The sequence below is a fragment of the Protopterus annectens genome, chromosome 8.part0 (assembly GCF_019279795.1).
Source record: "Protopterus annectens isolate FY-2018-M chromosome 8.part0, PAN1.0, whole genome shotgun sequence".
Lineage (NCBI taxonomy): Eukaryota > Metazoa > Chordata > Ceratodontiformes > Protopteridae > Protopterus > Protopterus annectens.
The window spans coordinates 1,243,035,199-1,243,060,853 of NC_056741.1; the positions used below are offsets into that span (position 1 = coordinate 1,243,035,199).

Consider the following 25,655-nt stretch of genomic DNA (forward strand, 5'->3'; position numbering starts at 1 on the left):
ACAGTGTAAGAGTGAAATGCTGTCTGTTTTCTATGCCTTATCTAAGCTTTAACTAGAACAGTGTAAGAGTGAAATGCTGTCTGTTTTCTATGCCTTAGCTAAGCTTTAACTAGAACAGTGTAAGAGTAAAATGCTGTATGTTTTCTATGCCATAGCTAAGCCTTAACTAGAACAGTGTAAGAGTGAAATGCTGTCTGTTTTCTATGCCTTATCTAAGCCTTAACTAGAACAGTGTAAGAGTGAAATGCTGTCTGTTTTCTATGCCTTGGTTAAGCCTTAACTAGCACAGTGTAAGAGTGAAATGCTGTCTGTTTTCTATGCCTTAGCTAAGCCTTAACTAGAGCAGTGTAAGAATGAAATGCTGTCTGTTTTCTATGCCTTAGCTAAGCTTTAACTAGAACAGTGTAAGAGTGAAATGCTGTCTGTTTTCTATGCCTTAGCCAAGCCTTAACTAGAACAGTGTAAGAGTAAAATGCTCTGTTTTCTATGCCTTAGTTAAGCCTTAACTAGAACAGTGTAAGAGTGAAATGCTGTCTGTTTTCTATGCCTTAGCTAAGCCTTAACTAGAACAGTGTAAGAGTGAAATGCTGTCTGTTTTCAATGTCTTAGCTAAGCCTTATCTAGATTTGTGTAAGAGTAAAATTATGTCTGTTTTCTATGCCTTAGCTAAGCCTTAACTAGAACAGTGTAAGAGTGAAATGCTGTTTTCTATGCCTTAGCTAAGCTTTAACTACAACAGTGTAACAGTGAAATGCTGTCTGTTTTCTATGCCTTAGCTAAGCCTTAACTAGAACAGTGTAAGAGTGAAATGCTGTTTTCTATGCCTTAGCTAAGCTTTAACTACAACAGTGTAACAGTGAAATGCTGTCTGTTTTCTATGCCTTAGCTAAGCCTTAACTAGATTTGTGTAAAAGTAAAATGCTGTCTTTCTATGCCTTAGTTAAGCTTTAACTAGAACAGTGTAAGAGTGAAATGCTGTCTGTTTTCTATGTCTTAGCTAAGCTTTAACTACAACAGTGTAACAGTGAAATGCTGTCTGTTTTCTATGCCTTAGCTAAGCCTTATCTAGATTTGTGCAAGAGTAAAATGCTGTCTGTTTTCTATGCCTTAGCTAAGCCTTAACTAGAACAGTGTAAGAGTGAAATGTTGTCTGTTTTCTATGCCTTAGCTAAGCCTTAACTAGAACAGTGTAAGAGTGAAATGCTGTCTGTTTTCTATGCCTTAGCTAAGCCTTAGCTAGAACAGTGTAAGAGTAAAATGCTGTCTGTTTTCTATGCCTTAGCTAAGCCTTAACTAGAACAGTGTAAGAATTAAATGCTGTCTGTTTTCTATGCCTTAGCTAAGCCTTAACTAGAACAGTGTAAGAGTGAAATGTTGTCTGTTTTCAATATCTTAACTATGCTTTAAGTGTAAGAATGAAATGTGGTATGTTTTCTATGCAATAACTATGCTTTACCTGGAGTAGTGTAAGAGAAAAATGCGGTAAGTTTTCTATGCTTTAACTCTGCCTTTACTATAAGAGTGAAATACCTTAACTATGCAACTAGACTTGTCTAAGAGTGAAATGTTGCATGTTTTCAATGCCTTAACTATGCCTTAAGTATGGGTGATATGTGGTCTGTTTTTAATGCCTTAACTACAATGGTTTAAAAGTGATGCTTCTTTGCAGCATCTCATTAAAGTTGCTACTAAGAGTTTTAGAAGTCACTATAGTGAGTTTCTAAGAAACCATCATGGCTTCACACTTTTGGTTTATTAAAGCACTTCTCTTGAAATACATGTTAAATTATGTTCTCTCCTTCTGTCATGTGGCCAGGAAAATGGGAAGTTGCTGATGTCTGGTAGAGCTACCAATGCGTTAAGTACTGATGGACCTGGAAGGCACATGACACCAACTACAATATGCACAACATGGTTTGAAAGCTATTGGCAATATAGCATTTGCTTTGTGTTGATCTTGTCTAAGTCTGACCATGTGCCTCACAATGTAGGAGAAAACTCACACAGTTTAAAAGCATTCTAAGAAGAAATATATAAAATACAAAGTTTACATTTTGCTTCAGGTTCCTCCCTGCACAGTTGGCAAGAAAGACATACTTATTATCAATATCATAACACCTCTGTGACACATACATGTAGACAAGTAAATGGAAGGCAGATTTATAATAACATTAAAACACTCCCAACACATCATCTCACATATACATTCTCACCATAAAATCTGTGGCTGAGCTATACCACTCAGAAACTTGCAGATTTATAGCATTATTTAGCATGGCAAATGATGCTGATTAAGTTTTATCTTGAAACAAAACAGATGCATGAATGTCTGCTCTTTCCCGCTTCAGCTGGCATTACACCTGTGTTTCATGGCTGGGGCTACATAGAAGATGGTGGAAGTAATCTGGTACAGCGTGGTACAAGCTGTTGCATTCACTTAAGTCTGTGATGGCAAGCAAAAAGATAAAGCTTTAAAACATGCCATTCATTTCTCACTTTTTAAGTTAACTGAGTTTATAGTACAGACAATGCTTGCAGTAATCCTTTAATGGCTATTTTATGTATGCCAGTATTTGATTCCTGCAAGTGACATTTGTATAGTATATGACTTGAGTGAAAAAAAAATTAAATTCACATCAACATTTTCAATGCATTACTGATAATATTTGTGTTGAGTGAGCCATGACTAGATGACAAACAGTAAACAAGAAAAATGAACAAATGACTATGATGTCTTTATTCTCATTTTGATCTTTGTAACACTATAAAACTATTTTATTTCATTTTAATTTAAGTCTTTATCATTCTGTTGTAATTAAGTGCATCTAAGACATGTGCTAAGACAAAGATTATTAGTTGCTTTATTCAGCATATCAGTAAAATATCTACATAATTCTGATAAGAACCTAAGTAAGTATGTCTTTATGGAGCTCAAACCTTAGAAAGAGGAAATGGGATAGTTAATGCAACATGTACATTACTTTTTTATTTAAACTCCTTTGTTGTAAACAGATGACTGTTAGACAGTTTTAATTTAACAAATGATTATTAAGCACGTCATCACAATATTATTCAGATAGCTCCAGTTTATCCTGTGTGCTTTAGGAAGGGAAGCAGCTATTACAAAAGTAAATCAGTAATGTTCACATCAAATCAAACAGTATATTTAACAGTCTACTTGTGTTTAAACCAAACAGCATGTTTGCACAGGCAATTTAGTTTATCCAACGAAAATATGGCAATTTTTCAAAAGTACTGGCTGGGGGTTGGGGGAGATCAATTGCTACACAAATATTGGTTCTACTGTGAAAAGCTGACTTCCTGAAAGCTGACGTTCCAAAAGAACAACAACAAAAAAGCCTAAAATCCAAAAGGAAAAAAGTCCTTTATCTTACATTTTCTTTGCAATAATGCATATCTTCTGCAATGTATTTCAGTACTAAGTAAAAGTAACACTTTTTGTTGACTGGACATGTGGACCAAACATTGTCAGTGCAGATGGTTCTGGATGTGCAGAACCACATAGGATAGCAGGGTTGTCTCACTACTACTCTCCATGTACAATGTCACAGACTACCTATAGTTCATTGCTCACAGGTGCTGACTAGAGTGCATGAAGACAACTGACATGCTGTGTCACTGTGTCACTACCATCATCAAAAAGATGGCTTGAGAGAAAAATCAAAGTAAGCTTTAAATGAGATAACAACTTTGATTTTTCAATAAAGTATCTATTAGTCAATTAGTATCAGTCTTGTGGCTTTTCTGTATAACTAATGTTGTAGCATAGCACTTGGCATAGAAACTGAGCAAAGCCAAAGAATGTTAGTCCCCCCCAACTCATTCAAGTATTTCATATTACTGTTTAAATGTTTTTTAACTCTTGTCTTACTCACCCTAAAAAGACACCATAAAGTGCAACATAAGTATAACAAATCATTTAAAATCTACCAATCTTACCTACATTTTCAGCAAGTCCTTTAAATGCCATGCAATGTTCACAGGTTCTACAGAAGTGTGGACATTTTCTTTGAAGAACACATGATGTTGATTTTCAGTCACATGACTGAGAGGCAGTGTGGCTCAGTTATGTAATTTCACATGACTGATATGTGGTGTGGCTTAGTTACATAATTCTCAGTTCCTCCATTCCAGAGGTGATCATATACTGTTTAACTCATTTTAAAATTCTGAGTAAAGGTGAGCATTTGTTGCTTAACAATCTTACACAATGCATTTTACACTGAGACACATCATTAGTTTTATGTTAGGCTGCAAACCGTTGAACTGCTATATGTTTCTGTAACCGAATACTTATGTGGTCTTAAAGACTGTGCACTTAAATTTATCTGTAGACACCTGACAAAGAGCACTAAAATCAGTACTTACACTTTGATTTCCTATCTAACCTTCAGCTTCCACACAAAATCAATTGTTAAAAGTTTAGCATAAGTGTTAGATGCTTTTTACACTGTTTCCAGTATGAGTGGATGAAAGCAAATTCACAGAGGATCGGAATCCTCAAACTGCATCCGACCCAAACAAAAAATGACTGAAAAAATATTTTTTTAATATTTTTGCAAGGAGACAAGCTCCCTGCACCCCCTTAACTTATATATGCCAACTCCATGGTTACAGTAACTCAAAAAAGGGGAAATTCCCCCAAAAAGGCATCACTACTAGTATAACTCACCAATACTTATTTGCTATGGAAGCACATCAATTGTTGGCGAGATGAACCTTGAGCTAGTGGGGTAACATTTTATGCTAGAGATGACTCTCTTAAAATGCTTGATATTAGTAATACAAATTAAACATCTCTTGTAAATGACATAGTGTGACCAGTTTCTCAAATGGTTATAATTCCATAGCAATAATAACAAATAAGTTTACCTACAGTGAAACAAATTATCTAGTTAGCTTAAAGAAGACAGGCTTTAAAACATTCAAACTTTTGTTTTATTATGCATTAATAATGTCTGATTAGAGCTCTTAAAACACAAGATGCAGTTTGTCCTTCTAGCACTGTGTCATCCCGAATCACCAATACTCATGTCTGATTGCAAGCTTTTCTATCCCAGTTTCTACCCCAATTCCTCAGTGAAATTGCTCTAAGTCTCTACCATTCAGGAAGTTGAAGACATCTGCAGCTCATAGTGTAATGGGTTAATGGTGCAGCACATAGTGTAATGGGCTAAATGGTGCAGCACATAGTGTTATGGGCTAATGATGCAGCACATAGCATAATGGGCTAATGGTGCAGCACATAGTGTAATGGGCTAATTGTGCAGTACATAGTGTAATATGGCTAATGGTGCAGCACATAGCGTAATGGGCTAATGGTGCAACACATAGTGTAATAGGCTAATGGTGCAGCACATAGTGTAATGGGCTAATGGTGCAGCACATAGTGTAATGGGCTAATGGTGCAACACATAGTGTAATAGGCTAATGGTGCAGCACATAGTGTAATAGGCTAATGGTGCAGCACATAGTGTAATAGGCTAATGGTGCAGCACATAGTGTAATGGGCTAATGGTGCAGCACATAGTGTAATGGGCTAATGGTGCAGCACATAGTGTAATAGGCTAACGGTGCAACACATAGTGCAATGGCCTAATGGTGCAGCACATAGCATAATGGGCTAATGGTGCAGCACATAGTGTAATGGGCTAATTGTGCAGTACATAGTGTAATATGGCTAATGGTGCAGCACATAGCGTAATATGGTGCAACACATAGTGTAATAGGCTAATGGTGCAGCACATAGTGTAATGGGCTAATTGTGCAGTACATAGTGTAATGGGCTAATGGTGCAGCACATAGTGTAATAGGCTAATGGTGCAGCACATAGTGTAATGGGCTAATTGTGCAGTACATAGTGTAATGGGCTAATGGTGCAGCACATAGTGTAATGGGCTAATGGTGCAACACATAGTGTAATAGGCTAATGGTGCAGCACATAGTGTAATGGGCTAATGGTGCAACACATAGTGTAATAGGCTAATGGTGCAGCACATAGTGTAATGGGCTAATGGTGCAGCACATAGTGTAATGGGCTAATGGTGCAGCACATAGTGTAATAGGCTAACGGTGCAACACATAGTGCAATGGCCTAATGGTGCAGCACATAGCATAATGGGCTAATGGTGCAGCACATAGTGTAATGGGCTAATTGTGCAGTACATAGTGTAATATGGCTAATGGTGCAGCACATAGCGTAATGGGCTAATGGTGCAACACATAGTGTAATAGGCTAATGGTGCAGCACATAGTGTAATGGGCTAATTGTGCAGTACATAGTGTAATGGGCTAATGGTGCAGCACATAGTGTAATAGGCTAATGGTGCAGCACATAGTGTAATGGGCTAATTGTGCAGTACATAGTGTAATGGGCTAATGGTGCAGCACATAGTGTAATAGGCTAATGGTGCAGCACATAGTGTAATGGGCTAATTGTGCAGTACATAGTGTAATGGGCTAATGGTGCAGCACATAGTGTAATAGGCTAATGGTGCAGCACATAGTGTAATGGGCTAATGGTGCAGCACATAGTGTAATGGGCTAATGGTGCAACACATAGTGTAATAGGCTAATGGTGCAGCACATAGTGTAATGGGCTAATGGTGCAACACATAGTGTAATAGGCTAATGGTGCAGCACATAGTGTAATGGGCTAATGGTGCAACACATAGTGTAATAGGCTAATGGTGCAGCACATAGTGTAATGGGCTAATGGTGCAGCACATAGTGTAATGGGCTAATGGTGCAGCACATAGCATAATGGGCTAATGGTGCAACACATAGTGTAATAGGCTAATGGTGCAGCACATAGTGTAATGGGCTAATGGTGCAACACATAGTGTAATAGGCTAATGGTGCAGCACATAGTGTAATGGGCTAATGGTGCAACACATAGTGTAATAGGCTAATGGTGCAGCACATAGTGTAATGGGCTAATGGTGCAGCACATAGTGTAATGGGCTAATGGTGCAGCACATAGCATAATGGGCTAATGGTGCAACACATAGTGTAATAGGCTAATGGTGCAGCACATAGTGTAATGGGCTAATGGTGCAGCACATAGTGTAATGGGCTAATGGTGCAACACTGTAATAGGCTAATGGTGCAGCACATAGTGTAATGGGCTAATGGTGCAGCACATAATCTAATGATTTAATGACATTATTGTTAGTCTGCCACTGGGTCTGGTTTGTTTTTTATTTTTTGTTTTTCCTTTCAAGAATGCTAGACTTTCAGTCACATTTGTTTAAAAAACTGATTAATTAACTGCCTTTTTCACAGTTAAGAACAGGATGCTGTATTTTATGAGAAGGAACAGAATTATCACTGTTCTGTGACTTTATTGTAAATTTAAGCAATAACCAACACAGTGGTGTGGTATATTGAAGCCCGAGTGATTAAATAAAGCCAGCTGTGGGTAAATTTTCAATATACCACAACCACGGAGACAATGACATTATTTAAGAAAAAAATACTTACTTTTCTTAAATAATATCTTTGTATAACGGTGCATTACTGTTCTTCTGCCAGTGGTGGTATACTGCTTCCTTGCGTTGATGTACTACACATGCGTATGGGACTTGCAGTCCCATGCATACCCAGTGCATCAATGCTTTGAAACAGAAGCAATGGAGAAAAGAAAGTCTCCGTTGCGCCATTTTTTTTTTTTTTTTTTTTTTAATTAAAAAAAAAAAGTTTTGTGCATCTTATACCAACGGAAATAAGTTCAGGCAACCGGACCTTTTTCTATTGGTATATTGTGGGATTTACAATGGGCACACCGGCCAATCAGCCTGCATGTTCTCTCTGAGCACTCTCATAAACAGATCAATTCTTGAAAACTATGTGCCCAAACTCTGGAAAATATCCTATGTTACACCCATACATAAAGGTGGGACCTCCACTGAACTTAATAACTACAGACCCATTGCTTTACTCTCCCCCCTGGCCAAAATCCTAGAAAAATGCATCCATACCCAGATGCTAAACTATCTCCTAGACTGCAACATCCTGTCACCTACTCAGCATGGTTTCAGACCTGCCCATAGTACCACTACAGCTCTCCTCTGCTTCACAGACACAGTAAACCGTCTCAAAAATGAAGGCCTGCAAGTGTCAACTCTTTTTGGATATGTCCAAAGCATTTGACACCGTCTCACCAAATCCTGCTAAACAAACTAAACCAATATCATCTATCTAATTCCACTCTTACCTGGTTCCAAAGCTACTTAACTGACAGGTACCAAGCTGTGAAATGGGAAAATTCTCTCTCTCCTCAGCTGCCCATAACTATAGGAGTCCCACAGGGTTCTATCTTAGGACCACTACTATTCACAGTCTTCACAAATGACCTCCACACCTCCACACAGCATGCATCTATAATTCAGTATGCAGATGACACTACCTTAATCTGTGCTGCACAAAACATTCCCACCCTCCTGCAAACAACTCAACTAGCATTCTCTGATGTTGAAAACTACCTTACCAAAGCCCAACTTATCCTCAATCCAAATAAAACTCAGCTTATGATTATAACCAGTTCTAACAAAAACACTAACAGTCAATTCACTATCTACTCCACAAATGCTACTCCAATTGCTCCAGTGGCACAGGCTAAGCTATTGGGAATAACCATAGACTCCCACCTAAAATTTGATAGTCATCTCAACTTAACTATTAAAAAGTACATGCCAAACTGGGGTCACTCTACCGTATCAAACCATTTCTTACCAACAACACAAGATCAGCCATTGCTCGCTCCCAACTTCTATCCACCCTACTCTATGCATCTCCCATTCTGACTAATCTCAACAAAACTGAACTATGCAAAATGGAAGCTTGCTATAACAGAATTGCCGTTTTGCTGCAAATTGCTCATATAGAACTCATCACTGTACTGCTTTGAGACAGCTCCACTGGCTTGAACTGCCCAACCTCCTAACCTACAATCAGCTCTGCCTCTGTCATTCTATCTATTACCTCCCCAATAAGTGTCCTGCCCTCAAAAACCTAGTACAACATCACTCAGCCAAAAGGCCTCTTAGATCATCAAGCAAACTACTACTAGAAGTCACCAACAGCTACAATAGCTTTGGAGATGCACTATATAGTAGTTCGGTGGCTAAAAAATGGAACTCTGTCCCTACTAGCATTCAAAACACATCACCCAAAGCCTCCTTTAAAGACCTCATCAGGCAACATCTCAAGCAAAGTTGGCAGTGCCATGATTGCTCCCCAGGCTAGTGAAAGCGGATAACATATGCATACCAAATCTAGAGCAATTGATAATAGTTTTTCAATCTTACTCACAAACACTGGCTAATCTACAGTGTATGTACTGTACCTGTGTACTATGTATGTATTCTACCTACATTCCAAAGTTCAGCTGTACACCACAAATCTATTACTTACCTTTATTTTTTAAAATTAATATATTTTTTGATTGTTCTCTCCACTGTAACTGTTTGTGCCGCATACCACTGTAAAAACATGTCTCTTGTAATTTGTGTGTATACTGATTATGTCTAAATAACTAAATGTGTCTGTAATTTTTCTTTGTGGAGCTTTTCTCCCCGGGCCTCTGCTGAAAAAGGGTCTTTTCGGCTCAGTCAGACACCCCTGGTTAACAAATGTAAAATAAAATAAAAATAAAATAAATAATAAATGTTTTGGAACATTAATGGGGGGGTCATTGTATAATAGAAATTATACCATTAGAATGCACTTGGTAACACACTCTATCACAGTTTGAATGCATTTGACTAAATGCTTTCTATCACAGTTTACATTTTCAATCCAGTTTATATTTTTTTCATTTTTAAGAAAACTAAAGATTGTCATGCTAAAAACAAGCTGCCCTTCACCAAGTACAATGCTGACCAAACATGCAGGTATGAATTCATCTCATAAGAATAATGCAGCCTACTATAAAATAAATGTTAAAACTATGATGATAGTCTAGCTTTTGAACATATGTAGCATAGGAAACAAGCAACAAAATTCCTTTTACCATTTATCACATAATTTGTTGAGGTGCTAGGTTGAAATAAGAGGAATATACATTCAGCACTTGTAAGTGTAATCACAAGACAGCAGTTGATGAGGCACATATACTAACACTGAGATTGTAGTATTCTGGAAAATTCTTCTTTCTCTAAGGTGAAGCAGTCTAAAGAGAGTGAGACACACACACACACACACACACACACACACACACACACACACACACACACACACACACATACATAGCAACAGTATAAGGAACAACAAAATTCCCATGTAAATGTTTTAAAAGTATTACAGGGAGTTTCATGTTTCATGTTTTAGTTTGGAGTCAGTGTTTTGTAACTGTTGTTACCAGTGTTAGTCATACATCCCTCATATATGTGTCATGCAGCTACTTTTTTTTGATTCTGGAAACCCTTAACTTATTCACTATATGAAGTCACATAAGAAACATGACACCATGGAAACTGTGATATGTACAATATTTACAAAAACATCATCGTTAAGGCAGGACAAAATAGTCATGGGTCTGTCTTCACAGAATTGCAGTATGACAAAGTATGGCTCAATGCGTTGCATTTTATCTCTTCATTATTGTGACACTCAGTCCATCTGCTGACAAAATATGTGCTGCGGTCATATTGTTAAATCATGAACCATACAGTACACTATGTATTTGCAAATATTTGGAGTACTTCATGCCACTAGGGTTGCCATCTTTCTTTGTGGCTAAGACCAGACTAAGGTCACACCCCTTGCATCACCCATAACTCCACCCATTCCCACCCCCTCTTCCATCCATGCTCCACCCATTTTGCAACAGCACCATGACATCAGCTGATGGGAACGCACTCTTTTTCTGTTTAGCTACACCCACTTTGAAAAGTAAAACTACTTCGGTGTCAGATACAGGTGGTGGCACCTGAAGCTACAAAAGGGTCGAGCAATAAAAGAAAACTTGCTAAGTAATAAAAAGACTAAAGCAAGGATGGATCATTTCGGTAATAAGCTTGGTGTAAAAAAAAGTATGACATTTCTGGCTACCTTTCTCCTTGTGATTAGCGACTAATATTATTAGACAGCATGAAATTACTAAATGAGCCTTGTCAAATAGTTTAGTAAGTGACCTTTAGCAAATCATTTCTTTCCTTTGTGTATAAAACATAATGGGATAGAGAAAAAAAGGCTTGCATATCTCTGTGTGAATGTCATGTACGACAAATATCCATATTAGAAACAACCACTCAACAATGAGGACAAACTGCTGTGTATATGACCTCTTTGCCACCATGTTAAAACGCAGAATGAGATGTGAGCTAAGCCCACTTTCTGCTGAAAACGTCACCAGTTTTTTTGCTCTTTAGAAAAAAAAAAACACTACAATCACTTGGCTCAAAGCACTGACAATAATTGATACAAAACAACGCAGGTAAAGATACTTATCTGGAAGAATGATAAACAGGACATGCAAATCGCGTACAATAAAACAAACAGAAAATGTTATTTACATGCAAGAGATTCCGAAAACGCCAAAGCAGTGCAAGTCAAATCGCCCAAAACATGACCTCTTTCCACACAGATGCAGGAAACAATTTTATTAAGCTTTAACAATGCTTTTCATTGTTTACAAAAAACAACTTCTTCTGATAAAAACATTTTAAAACACTGGGGTTTAAATTCCCCTCCTTCCTATCACATGTTTAAAAACAGTAACATGAGTGGCTGTCCATTTCTTGCTTAGAAAGCAAACTCCACCTCCCTTCCAATAAAACAAATGTTCTACTATATTGTAAACATCAAGGAACATTAGTTGCATACATAAGCCTGCCTAATGAATAAATAAAAACATTTCTAAAAAATGTTTACAAAGTGTTTTTTTTTCTTTAACTAAGCTTCTTAGTTTTAAAATACACATAATGGAACTTAGTTCATTTATCCCTGGGTAATGGCAAGCATCCAGCCTCAATTGCCACATAAGTTCATTTTTCTCTAAAATCAATGAATATGGCCCCCTTCTCCCCTCATTCCTAACTTGATTTATTGCCCGAAATGTAAACTGGTGTTGTGGGTACTCCATGATGTGTCTTGCAAGTGCATTCTCCACTTTGTGTCTCCCCATGACATACACATGTTCGTATACCCATTCGCGGAGTTTTCTGTTGTTTTTTCCAATATAGAATACTGGGCAGCATGTGCACTTTGCTAACTATGCTACCTGCTTGCTTTGACAGTCACATTTGTCCCTTGTTTTGTATCTCTTGCCCCTGATCTCAAATGTTTGATCCGTGTCCATGTATTTACAATATCTACACATGTTGCATTTAAACATACCCATTGTGAAAATGTTATTTACATGTTATAATAAATGTAATCAATTTTATAAAGCAAATATAAAATAAACATTACTCGTCACTGCAGACACAGCCTTAAAATGCATCATTACCTTCAGGGTCCTGATGTACTCCATCCCTGCCACGGCAGCAAATAAGCACTATTTAACATTAAAAAGGGCAGTTATTTCATATTACTTATGCTAAGCATTTATTCTTTCTCAGGCAGCCATGATTCATTCAATCCTACTAACGAGATAAGCACTATTTAACATTAAAAAGGGCAGTTATTTCATATTACTTATGCTAAGCATTTATTCTTTCTCAGGCAGCCATGATTCATTCAATCCTACTAACGAGATAAGCACTATTTAACATTAAAAAGGGCAGTTATTTCATATTACTTATGCTACGCATTTATTCTTTCTCAGGCAGCCATGATTCATTCAATCCTACTAACGAGATAAGCACTATTTAACATTAAAAAGGGCAGTTATTTCATATTACTTATGCTACGCATTTATTCTTTCTCAGGCAGCCATGATTCATTCAATCCTACTAACGAGATAAGCACTATTTAACATTAAAAAGGGCAGTTATTTCATATTGCTTATGCTAAGCATTTATTCTTTCTCAGGCAGCCATGATTCATTCAATCCTACTAACGAGATAAGCACTATTTAACATTAAAAAGGGCAGTTATTTCATATTGCTTATGCTACGCATTTATTCTTTCTCAGGCAGCCATGATTCATTCAATCCTACTAACGAGATAAGCACTATTTAACATTAAAAAGGGCAGTTATTTCATATTACTTATGCTAAGCATTTATTCTTTCTCAGGCAGCCATGATTCATTCAATCCTACTAACGAGATAAGCACTATTTAACATTAAAAAGGGCAGTTATTTCATATTGCTTATGCTAAGCATTTATTCTTTCTCAGGCAGCCATGATTCATTCAATCCTACTAACGAGATAAGCACTATTTAATATTAAAAAGGGCAGTTATTTCATATTGCTTATGCTAAGCATTTATTCTTTCTCAGGCAGCCATGATTCATTCAATCCTACTAACGAGATAAGCACTATTTAACATTAAAAGGGCAGTTATTTCATATTACTTATGCTACGCATTTATTCTTTCTCAGGCAGCCATGATTCATTCAATCCTACTAACGAGATAAGCACTATTTAACATTAAAAAGGGCAGTTATTTCATATTACTTATGCTACGCATTTATTCTTTCTCAGGCAGCCATGATTCATTCAATCCTACTAACGAGATAAGCACTATTTAACATTAAAAAGGGCAGTTATTTCATATTGCTTATGCTAAGCATTTATTCTTTCTCAGGCAGCCATGATTCATTCAATCCTACTAACGAGATAAGCACTATTTAACATTAAAAAGGGCAGTTATTTCATATTGCTTATGCTACGCATTTATTCTTTCTCAGGCAGCCATGATTCATTCAATCCTACTAACGAGATAAGCACTATTTAACATTAAAAAGGGCAGTTATTTCATATTACTTATGCTACGCATTTATTCTTTCTCAGGCAGCCATGATTCATTCAATCCTACTAACGAGATAAGCACTATTTAACATTAAAAAGGGCAGTTATTTCATATTGCTTATGCTAAGCATTTATTCTTTCTCAGGCAGCCATGATTCATTCAATCCTACTAACGAGATAAGCACTATTTAATATTAAAAAGGGCAGTTATTTCATATTGCTTATGCTAAGCATTTATTCTTTCTCAGGCAGCCATGATTCATTCAATCCTACTAACGAGATAAGCACTATTTAACATTAAAAAGGGCAGTTATTTCATATTACTTATGCTAAGCATTTATTCTTTCTCAGGCAGCCATGATTCATTCAATCCTACTAACGAGATAAGCACTATTTAACATTAAAAAGGGCAGTTATTTCATATTACTTATGCTAAGCATTTATTCTTTCTCAGGCAGCCATGATTCATTCAATCCTACTAACTGGGATTCACCCATCAGCCGTCTAGTGTTTCCTACTCAATAAAAGCTTTTCCGGTTGTTTTCACATTGCATTTTTTTGTACATATTTACAGTTTGCCGGGCTGTATATTGTTGTGGCAGTGGGTGGTGCAAAACCCGGACTTCACGTGTCCGGTTTTGACTGAAGTTGGTAATTTGTCAGAAAACCGGACAGTCCGGTCAAAAAACGGACAGTTGGCAACCCTACATGTCACAGACAGAATTATATGTGCTTAAATATTCTGAATGTCTGTACCTTGGATACAGTATATGAGCCAATCATAGTGTATACAAGCTGAGATAAAGACAAGTATAATTTATTTTTGTACCTCATTCCAGGATGGGTGAGAGAAAAAACACAGTGAAGCCTACTGTTTAACTAAAAATAAGGCCATAAATGTAGTTCAGATTCATATCAATAACAGATAAGTATAGCCCAGCAGTTCCATGGGGCATTTAAACATTCCCTTTGTGTGTCTATCTCCTTTCAGCAGTGTTTATCAGACTGTATGTTATGTCAGTCTCATGTATAACCATTTTCAAGACTGAACAAGTAGAAGCAGGAAATCTGTTAAAACAAAGGCAGATTATCTAACCAGTTAATGTTGTACGATCCTGATTTTGTTTATTTCTATCTTTAATGGCATCCTAATCATTTTTACATTATACTGTATACAACATCCACATTTCTTTGCTAGTAGCATTTACCTTTGCCCATTTTCAGGAACATACAGAAAAAGGCCAAAAGATATATAACAATTAAACAAATATAAATGAAAAAGAAGGAAAAGAATCACTGAAAAACATGCAAACCATGGTCAATGGCTTAAGTATTTCACAGACTTAAATTAAAAAAAAATGTGCATTTTGAGCAAGAAAAGTGTAGGGAAAACACCATAACGTGCACATTTTCTCTTGCATGTACAAATGAATGCATCCACAAGACAAAACAAGAGAGGATGAGAGATAGTGTGGGCAGAAAGATGGTAAGGCCAGCAAAGGCTAAACCTGAAAGGGAGTTAGCAGAGGGATACAAGAGCTTTGTTTATGAAAGATGGGAGGGACAAAATTAGCCAGACTGAGGAAAGACAGCAAAGAGGTCACAAAAGACTGAAAAAGCAACGGTACTGCAGGAATACTATGCTTTGGTCTTTAGAATTAAAGCAATGATAACAGTGGACTGACTACAAAATACAGATGGAGGTTGGTTAGAGGGAACTGACAACACTTTTGGAGGACATACCTCTCAACCATACCAAATTTCTCAGTTTTTACTGGTTTTGAGGTCCAAATTAATAGGGTGCCACGATTCCCGAGTGGCACCCCTTAATTTCCGATTTTCCTGGCTTTTTTTAAATTTTTTTTTATTTTCGTCTTTTTTTTAGACTGATGTCATTGCACAGAGGTGTGCACGGTGATGTCAGCTATGTGAGCAGCCTGCCAGCCTGTCGGATAATCAGATTTCATCTGAGGAGGCTAGTACTGTCAAAAGTCACAAACAATCAGAACAACAACATACATTATCAGTCATACACACCCCTGTCTAACCTGTAAAAATGCATTTTGCATTGCATAATATACAGTTACACAATACAAACACACGCTTTTACACACTCTCTCTCTCGAGTCATCAATCATCATCACACTCAGTCCACTCACACAATGAAGACCTCCTTGTGACCGCTTGTGACCCGTCCCATCCCTTTCCAATTCCAAACTAAATGGAATGCTTGCAGATCAGAAATAAAATCCTTCCCTTTCCACCCCAGGCAGCTCACGTTAGAGAAGAAGATTCCTTCCTACCTAATCATTCATTAACAGCATTAGGACTCAGAGTTGTCGTCTCGACTCTTTAAAAGGCAGCTAACACACTGGAAAGAAATGTTACTCTCTCACTCTGTCTCAGTTATGGCAAAATTAGTATTGGGAGTGGATTGGGACCTAAAGAAGAACACCATGAGTGAGTCTGTGACTGCCATCTCTGCCGTGCCACCCGTGACCGTGAGTGAGTGTTTACATACATTAAAACGTAATTACCCAGGGCCCAGCCATAGTTGTATTATGCCCTTCCTAGTTCCCAGTATACTTAAATTATTTTTAATCTGAATATATGTGACCTGCCCTGCCTGCCATTGTGCCTGTCAGGCAGGAACGGCCTTATGTCACCTGATACCCTAGGCAAAAGGGCTCCACGTTGCCCCCCACCACACCATCCGGTGCCCCCATCCTGATCTACCTACATCAAATAAATACTGGAAAAGCAACCCTGCTAGAGTGGCATCCTAGGCAGCTGCCTAGTTGGCCTATGCCTAATGCCGGCTATTCTGGCAGGCTGCCTGCAGGCATATATTGACTGATGATGCCGCATTATGCGTAGTACTAGATCGTAGTTGCTGGGAATGGATAACACTCTCAGAATCTCAGCTCCCCATTCCCCACTGAACTTTTTTTCCAGCCTGTAGTGTCAGCCTTTTTCATTTCTAGACTGAGTGCTCTGCTCTGCTCTGCTCTCCTTTTGGCCGGGCTAAGGCTTTGAATAAAAGAAACCCTTATTTCCAAATACGTTCCGCATTATTTGTTTTTTCATTCTTTCTGAGGAAAGATTAAAGAACAGGAGAAAAAATAATTTAAATATATATTCTGCATTTCTTTAGGGCTATCAGTGCATTTAAAAAGTAATTCTTTGGTTGAGGGTGAACAGACTATTCCTGATATTGAAATGATATATGCTTTGACAACTTCGATCTGCATTCTGTAGTCTGCACTCATGAATGATCTGAGTCTGACCCCCCCCCCCCTTACAGCAGGTTGCAGCATGCGAGATGTGTGATGACTGATGGGTCCCCACATGCACTACTGCTGCTAAAATGTAAATAAACAAAGTAACTTACTACTTTTAGCAGCAGCAGGCGCAGGCCAACAGCAGTGCACGTGCTGACTTGTCACTCAATCACACGTCTCGTGCGCTGCAACATGCGTGTAGCCTAGTGGATAAAGAGGGAGGGGTGGGCTGGCTTGGGACAGACGATGAGACAGAAGAAGAAGAGCTAGCACAGAAGTTAGAGAAGCCCAGGCTGCCCTGAGAGCATTTGATTGACATCGAGCAAGCACCAGTGACAGTCCAGCAGCAGCACCATTGAAATTTTGAAGATTTATTTGATTTGAAGCAGGAGCACAGGCCAGCGCAACTGATAGAAGAGAAGACAGTGTTGTTTTTATTTTAATTAAAAAAATAAGAGTTTTTTGTGAAACGTTTGTTTTCGAAGGTAAGCATGTGTGTGTGGGTGTGTGTAGCTTTTCATAAGAATTGGGCAGTTTACAAAACACAATATTTCTATTTTGTTTATTTTTCAGTACCTTCTTTGTAACTGAGACCTGGTTCAAGGATCCAGAGAGCACCCCTGTACTACCAGGCTACAACTCTTACCACACTTTTCGGCCACTAAACTGAACCAAAACACTAAAGGTGGAGTGTCCATATCCACCAAGGGTATTCACAACACCAGACTAGTTGCCCAACACAATGCGTCTGAAATGTTCCACTGAAAGTGTGATAAGAGACATAGGGACACAGGTGGACAGTGGTCTCAGCTTCAATAACCACATCACCACAGCAGTCAGGAAATCCTTCTGTGTGGCACACCTCATTACTAAGGGCTTTTCATCCAGATAAAAGGAGGTCATTGTAACACTGTACTCATCCCTCATTAGACCCATTATAGAATACAACGCCCCGTTTGGTATGTATCTCTCAAGACATCTGCAACAACTGGAAAGGCCGCAGAAATACCTCACTAAAAGAATCACAGGCCTAAAGCAGATGCCCTATGCTGACCGTCTAAAAGGACTCCACCTATACTCTGACGCATATCGTCTACTCAGAGGCAATCTCTGCTTAACAAACAAGGCCATGTCAAACCCAGAGCTGTTGGACATGCTACACTTAAAGAAATCCCAATCTCTCAGAGACACACACTCCAGGGATCTAAACCTTGTTATCACAATGAACAAAACATGCTGGAGGGATAGGTTCTTGATTCAGGGACTCCCCAGATTCTGGAATAGGCTGCCCAAGAGGAGAAGTTAAGCACTTGCATCACACCACACTCATCACATAGTCCTTCAAAACCTACACCACCAAAACACACACATAGAAACACAAAACACACACCTACATTCACGGAGGCTCTCAAAAAAAAAATCTACCCAAGCAACAGGGACCTCCAAAGCAGAAACGCAAGCAACCTCCACCCCGCAACACAACCCAAATGACACATAGCCCACAAACTCAGTGTGCCACTCAACCACAGCCCATAAGGCATAACAACGTACCCAACACTCTAGTCATAGGTGACTCTATAGTCAGGCACACTGATGTTCCACTCACCAGGCTAAACAAGGAGAAAGTTACTGTCAGCTGCTTGTTGGGTGCCAGGATCTGCCACATAATGCATGCACTCAGGTCACTCCACAACAAGTACAAATATGACTCTGTCATTGTCTATGTTGGTGAGAATGACCTGAGACGTACCTCCCTGAACTACATGAAAAGAGACATGGAGGAGCTCTCTGATCTTGTAGCCAAGGCAGGTATGACCCTAGCCCTGAGTAGCATCCTGCCATCACCCAGAATGATACCACAGTACAAGGACAAAATGATTGACTTCAACAATTGGCTAAGCTTCTGGTGTCATTCTAAGGGGATTCAAATGATAAATTCACCACCGTAACAGGTGCAAGCAAGCAAAATTTGAGGGTAATGCTATTTAATGCTAGAAGTCTAAACCTCAAAATGCACTCACTCGAGGCACTCCTTAAAATGGAGAACATCAACAACTGTGCAGTGACAGAGACCTGGTTCAAGGCTCCAAAGAGCACCCCTGCATTACCAGGATATAATTCATACCACACCTTTCGGCCAACTAACCTGGACTGAAGCACTAAAGGTGGAGGCGTATCCATATTCATTATGGATATCCACACCTCCAGGCTAGTCGCTCAGCATAATGCATCTGAGATTATCCAAGTGCAACTAACTCTGGGCAAGACCACAATGCAGTTTGTAGCTTGCTACAGATCCCCCACCATGCCCCAGGATTCCCACTCCTCATTTTTTGATACACAGGAAAATATTAAGGTACAACCTAACATCCTAATAATGGGCGATTTCAACTACACCACCATTAACTGAGAGAACTACTCATGTGCAACTCTTGTGCTCAGCGTTTTCTGGAATTCATAAATTCCAATGCCTTGGATCAACTCATCCACACCCCCACCAGGGACACCAATATCCTAGACCTGGTCATTACCAACATGGGCAACCGGTGTTCCACACCAGAGGTCAATTCCTCGTTGGTCAGATCCGACTACAATCAAATCACCGTAGACATTCACATCCTACCCCCAACTCCAATTAGGGAAACCATCGTAAAAAATTTCTCCAAATCCAACTTCACGCTTCTTAAGACAGAAGTGACAAACTTCACGACACCCATGCTGATGGACAATAAAGGTACGACTGCTGAATCCTAGACAATTGCACTTTATAAGCACTTACATGAGTGCATGGATTGTGCAATGCCTAACAGAACTAAGATGATATCCTCCAAAAAAGGAAGCCAATCTGGTGGTCCCCTGCTATAAACAAACTCTACAACAGAAGAAAGAAACTGTTGCAAAAAAGAGAAAAATCCCATGATTGGAGGAACTCAGTGGTCAGCCTCAGTAAGAAGCTGAGATCCCTCATAAAATCCTCCAAAGCTAGTTATAAAAACAAAATCGCCACTGATTCTAAAGACAACCACAAAGCATTCTATAGCTATGTCAAGAATCTCAATAGCAACACTCAGATCTGCTCTGAGTTACAGTGCAATGGCACTAAATATACAGAACCTACTGATATTGCCAGCATCCTAGCAGATAGGTTCAGTGCTAACTTTACCCCTCTCATCCCCTAAAGGGCCCATCTCTATACCGGAAGAATGCAAAGTTCCTGTAATCACGGCTGCACAGGTAAAAAACACACTCTCCAAAGTCAAGAACACAGCATCCATGGGACCTGACAACATCCCAGGCTGCGTTTAACATGAATTACAGAAAGTAGCCAATACATTCCGGCTAGGCTTATAAATGTATTCGGGCAGATAGCCTAGTACCTGCCTATGAACCTATGAACCTATAAACTGGCACCCCACCTAAGAACCATGTTCAATCATAGCCTCACCTCAGGCTTTGTGCCCACTGAATGGTGCACAGCAACGGTTATCCCACTCCACAACGGGGGAGCCACCATGGACCCTGGGAACTACTGCCCCATTAGCCTGACGAGCCTGGTCTGCAAGGCTATGGAGCATATCATCATGGCATTTATAAATAATGACATTGGTAATCTCCAAACTCTGGACCCTACCCAGTTCGGGTTTTTAAAAGGCAGATTATGTCTCCTAAACCTGATAGACTTCTTTGAAGCGGTCACCAAAGTCGTAGATGAGGGTAAGGTGGTTCACAGAACCTATCTAGATCTCGCCAAGGCTTTCGATACCATCCCCCACTTTGGAATTATAGACAAACTCACTAAACTAGGTATAAATCCCTATGTCACAAGATGGGTTGCCAATTGGCTCACTGACAGAACCCACACTGAAATTAGCAGACTCTAAATCCAACTTCAGACCAGTGACAAGTGGAGTACCACAGGGTTCAGTCCTAGGTCCTCTCCTGTTTTGTATCTGCTTCTCTGCTTCTCTGAAGTACAGGCTAACCCAGAAGGTCTTTGGCTAACAAAGTTCACAGATGACTGCAAACTAGCAGCCATAATAAAAACTCCTAATGGTGTGGACATCCTACAAAAGGACCTCACTGAGACAGATGCCTGGTGTCAAAGCCATGGCATCAAGCTGAATACCAAAAAGTGCATTGTCATCCCTTTTGGTAAAAACTCTGTACTCATGACCTACCACATAGGTGGTAATCTACTTAACACCGAAATTGTGATAAGAGACCTTGGGACACATGTGGACAGTAGTCTCTCCTTTGATAATCACATCACCACAGTAGTCAAGAAATTCTTCTACGTGGCACACCTCATCACAAAAGGTTTCTCATCTAGGAAAAAAGAGGTCATTGTTCCCCTCTACTCATCACTCATTAGATCCATTATAGAGTACAACGCCCCTTTTGGTATGTACTTCACAAGACATCTACAACAACTGGAAAGGCCACAGAAATACCTCACAAAGAAGATTACTGGCCTCAAGCAGATGCCCTACGCAGAACGTATCAAAAAACTCCAGCTTTACTCTGTCCATATCACCTACTCGGAGGTGATCTCTGCCTAACATACAAAGCTATGTCAAACCCAGAGCTGTTGGACATGCTCCACATAAAGAAATCCCAATCCCTCCAAGCTACACGCTCTAGGGACCTAAACCTTGTCATCACAATAAACAGAACATGCTGGAGGGATAGATTCCTGTCCCATAGACTTCTCATACTCTGGAACAAACTACATATCTATATCAAACAAAGTTCCTCATTAGCACTCCAAGAAAAATCTTGATGATTGAATGGGAGATAGGAAATTCACCCCGGGGATCACTTCTGTGGCTCTGCTTGACAGGGGCACATGAAAATATTTTCTTGGGTGGCAAAAGCCAGGGTACCGTTTGGCTAGGCTTATATAGGCCCTAGGGCCAATAGCCTAGTACCTACCTATGAACCTATGAACCTATACATGTCAAGCAGAGTGCCTCTTTGGCCCTCTTCAAAAGGAACCTTGATGATTGGATGGGAGATGGGAAATTCACCCCAGGGATCACGTCAGTCACCCTGCTAGACAGGGGTCCAGGGAAGTAAATACCGTGGGAAGAAGTAGTCAGGGAATTGTTATGGCTAGGCTTGTATAGGCCCTAGGGCCTATAGCCTAGTACCAACCTATGAACCTATGAACTGGTGGCAATAACAGAGTAAACTAGTTATACTTATAAACTGTTTTGTTACAGCTGAGCAGTGGCACAGATATGTTTGGCTTCTAAAAAGAAGATGGTTGGAGACATGATGTTCCTCTTGTAGTGACTGGTCATTGGTCCCTTTGATTAGTGATGTGGTATGCTGTAGTTAAGGCAGACAGGTCAGACTGATTCTAGCATTGTAGCATTGTTCAACTACCCTACTGTTAATTGCTGGGCTTTGACAATTGCAGCTTTGAGTTGTTCTTTTTATGTTGTCCATTATGATCACTATTATGACAAAACCTATACAAGTATAATTTAGAAGCTTCATATTAAATTCTGGAGCTTTCTTTGAATTGTAAAGGTATTCTTTGCTAGCTTCATTCAAAATATATTTTGTCACTTACGTTTATGAAATCTACTCACAAAAAGTAATATCAGATGACATGACGGAACAAGAAGTTGGCAAGCACATAGTGAACCTAGCTACGATGGATCCAAGGATTAAAGCTTTATTTATAAGGCAGCAGTGATGCAAAATGCCCAGTTTTAAAGATATTCCAGCCAAGATTGTCTGAATTGTATTTTATTTTGAGTTTATTGGGTTTCTAATAGGGCATCTTGGTGTACTGAAAAATAAACAAAATAGAAATATTGTGTTTTGTAAACTGCCCAATTCTTATGAAAAGCTATACACACACATGCCTACCTTCGAAAATAAAAATGTTTCAGAGATACTTAGACCTTTAGTGACATGAATTTTATTCATTCCTTCATTCTTCTCAGCATTGCAGAAGGTTGTGTTATTTCTTTGCAGCTGGCTAGTGTTTAGAATGCACACATCTGCATTTCCAATGCAGGAACTGAGATTGAAGGTTGAATGTATGTATTCCGAACTAGCTGTTGTTGTTGTGTTGAAGAGAGTGCACACTAAGTAAAGTAGAGAGGTAACACAGATGGAGTGGGAGCTTGAACTAGGGGATATAGAGCAGCACTGATGGGTACCTTAGGTAGGCATATTACACCTTTTTATAGGTCTGTCGACCTTTCAGTGCAAGAAATCTGGACAAAGCCAATAAAAATGGGGGGGGGGCAAAGAAGGCCCAAAAATAGGGACAGAATTTAAATATTGCTCCTATAAACTTAGAAACTTAGTAGGATAACAGGATTTGCATTATTATGTATTTTCTGAAAGATATAAACTCTGAAACTCCAATGTCTGTCATTGTTTAGTATTATTTAGTGACTTTCAATCTTCAATGATTCTGCCAGAAAACCACAAATTTTATGAGGAACAGAGTCAGACCAAAAATATGAGTAAAAAATCTGGACATTCTGTGAAAATCTGTATAGTTGAGAGGTATGAAGGAGTCAGGACTGGAATAGGGAGGGACTAGGGAGACGGATGGATATATTGTGTGGCTGTGGTTGTTGCAAATGTATTGTTTTTGTTTACAAACATGTAACCTAACCTCTGGAAGTGGATATGAAGCTGCTGCCTAAACAAAACAAATTTCATTGTTTTGTCTTTCTTATCATAATAAGCCGACCAGACATTGTGCTATAGCTTGCTGAACTAAGACAGGAGCATGGTGGTTTGATTTTTGAATGCATTGTTACAGGATTTTCTGTGCTGCAAGCTGGATTATAAATTACTTCTATTTGTTTATTTATTTATTTATTTGTGTATTTGTTTAGGTGTCTCTCAACCTGATAAGTGGACTGTTGTATAATTTTCTCCTAAGTAACATGTTACAGACTTGGAAATTTGCTGTATTTATAAAACAATTATAATGCAGATCAAGTATTAATCCCATTCCCTGCCATGGAGGAGAGTACAGAATGTACTGAATTCCAGCACAGTTTACCTAATATATCGAAATTATTCCAATGTAGTATGCTAGCTGTGGTTGCTAATATAATATTGCACCTGTCCTGCATTATGATACTGTATGATGTCAGTTTGTGTATGTATTTTTGCACTTTGACTCAGGCCAGCCCAGCATAGGGCCTGATGTCCTAGAAGTATATAGTAATAGTCTTTCCTAGAAGTATATAGTAATAGTCTTAGTCCTAAGGTGCTCTGTCTTGTGAAATGTACATTTCTTGGCAGATTGAGATGGCTGCACTAAGGTGTTAAATCACAACAGAGAACTTTGTGATAGGTTTACAGCCCAGATCCCATAAGTGACAGGCCTGGCAGGCCAGCATATGGGAAGATACTTTTTCACATATGTTGAGGTTTGACAATACAACAAGCCTCTTAGCTTGGGAAACATGTTATACACATTGTACATGTTTGCTAGAGATCTGAAAAGCGGCAGTTAAACATTCGCTAGCTACTTCCTGTGTTCTATTTTGTTAACTGGGTAGGTTGTTGTTGTCCTGGATGTGTGGTGCAGTCCATAATATGTGTTCAGAAATTAATACACATAAATCACATTTTCAGGTTAATTTTAGATTGTATGCACACTGTAGAGTAACTGTGTTCTGCTTTTTACAAAGTACATACACTAACACTATCACATGGGCTAATTTCAGTAATGTATAGAGTCTGTAGCATACCTCTCAACCTCTTACTGCAAGAAATGTGGACAAAGCTTACAATTTTGGAGGAACAAAGGAGGAACAAAGGCTCAAAAATAGAGACAGATTTGAAATATTGTTCTTATGAGCTTAGAAAGTTGCTAGAATGGCAGGTTTTGTATTAGCAATAGCATGCATTTTCTGAATGATATGAAGTCTGTAACTCAAATGAATGTCATTATTTAGTGACTTTAGTCCTCAGTCATTTGCCAGAAAACCACACATTTTATAAGAGTCAAAAACCAAGCAAGGATCAAAAATATAAGGCAAAATTCTGGACATAACAAAAAAGTAATTCACTGTGGAACAAAGGATCTGTGGAAGTAACAAGAACACCAGAAAAACAAAATAAAATCCACAGAGCCACCACATCAGAGTAGAATAAAATACGTAGTTTAAGGTTAGTGTTTTCATGCTCTCCTTAGCACCTCTTCAGACCAATACAAACAAAGCTAAAACACACTCCACTTAAATATTAAATACTAAAAAATCATTATCACATGACCAATATTGCATTACTTTAGCAAATTGTTTCAATAAATTAATTACTTAAGTAAGGTTTGTGCCTTTAAAATGGGCTTTAAAGGAACATTCGCATTCAACCCTGGATGTACATCTACCTGTAATCTTACTATCCACTTTGTCTTTCTCTGTTCCACTGCATTATTAACATACCCCAGTCTGATGCTTTGTTCTACCATATCCAATACCCTAAAACTAAAGGCATGAGTATCGCC

At 38.8% G+C, this 25,655-nt stretch overlaps 1 long non-coding RNA gene across 3 annotated transcripts in view; it reads right to left on the bottom strand.

The window, feature by feature from the left end:
- Window positions 1–4,041, bottom strand: part of LOC122808083 — a 259,227-nt gene extending 255,186 nt beyond the window's left edge. For 2 of the 3 annotated variants that reach the window (XR_006365785.1, XR_006365783.1), the window contains exon 1: window positions 3,961–4,041. This is a non-coding gene — a long non-coding RNA (uncharacterized LOC122808083). The remainder of the gene's footprint in view (window positions 1–3,960) is intronic. The other variant, XR_006365784.1, reaches the window with a different exon arrangement.
- Between the last annotated feature and the right edge of the window lie 21,614 nt (window positions 4,042–25,655).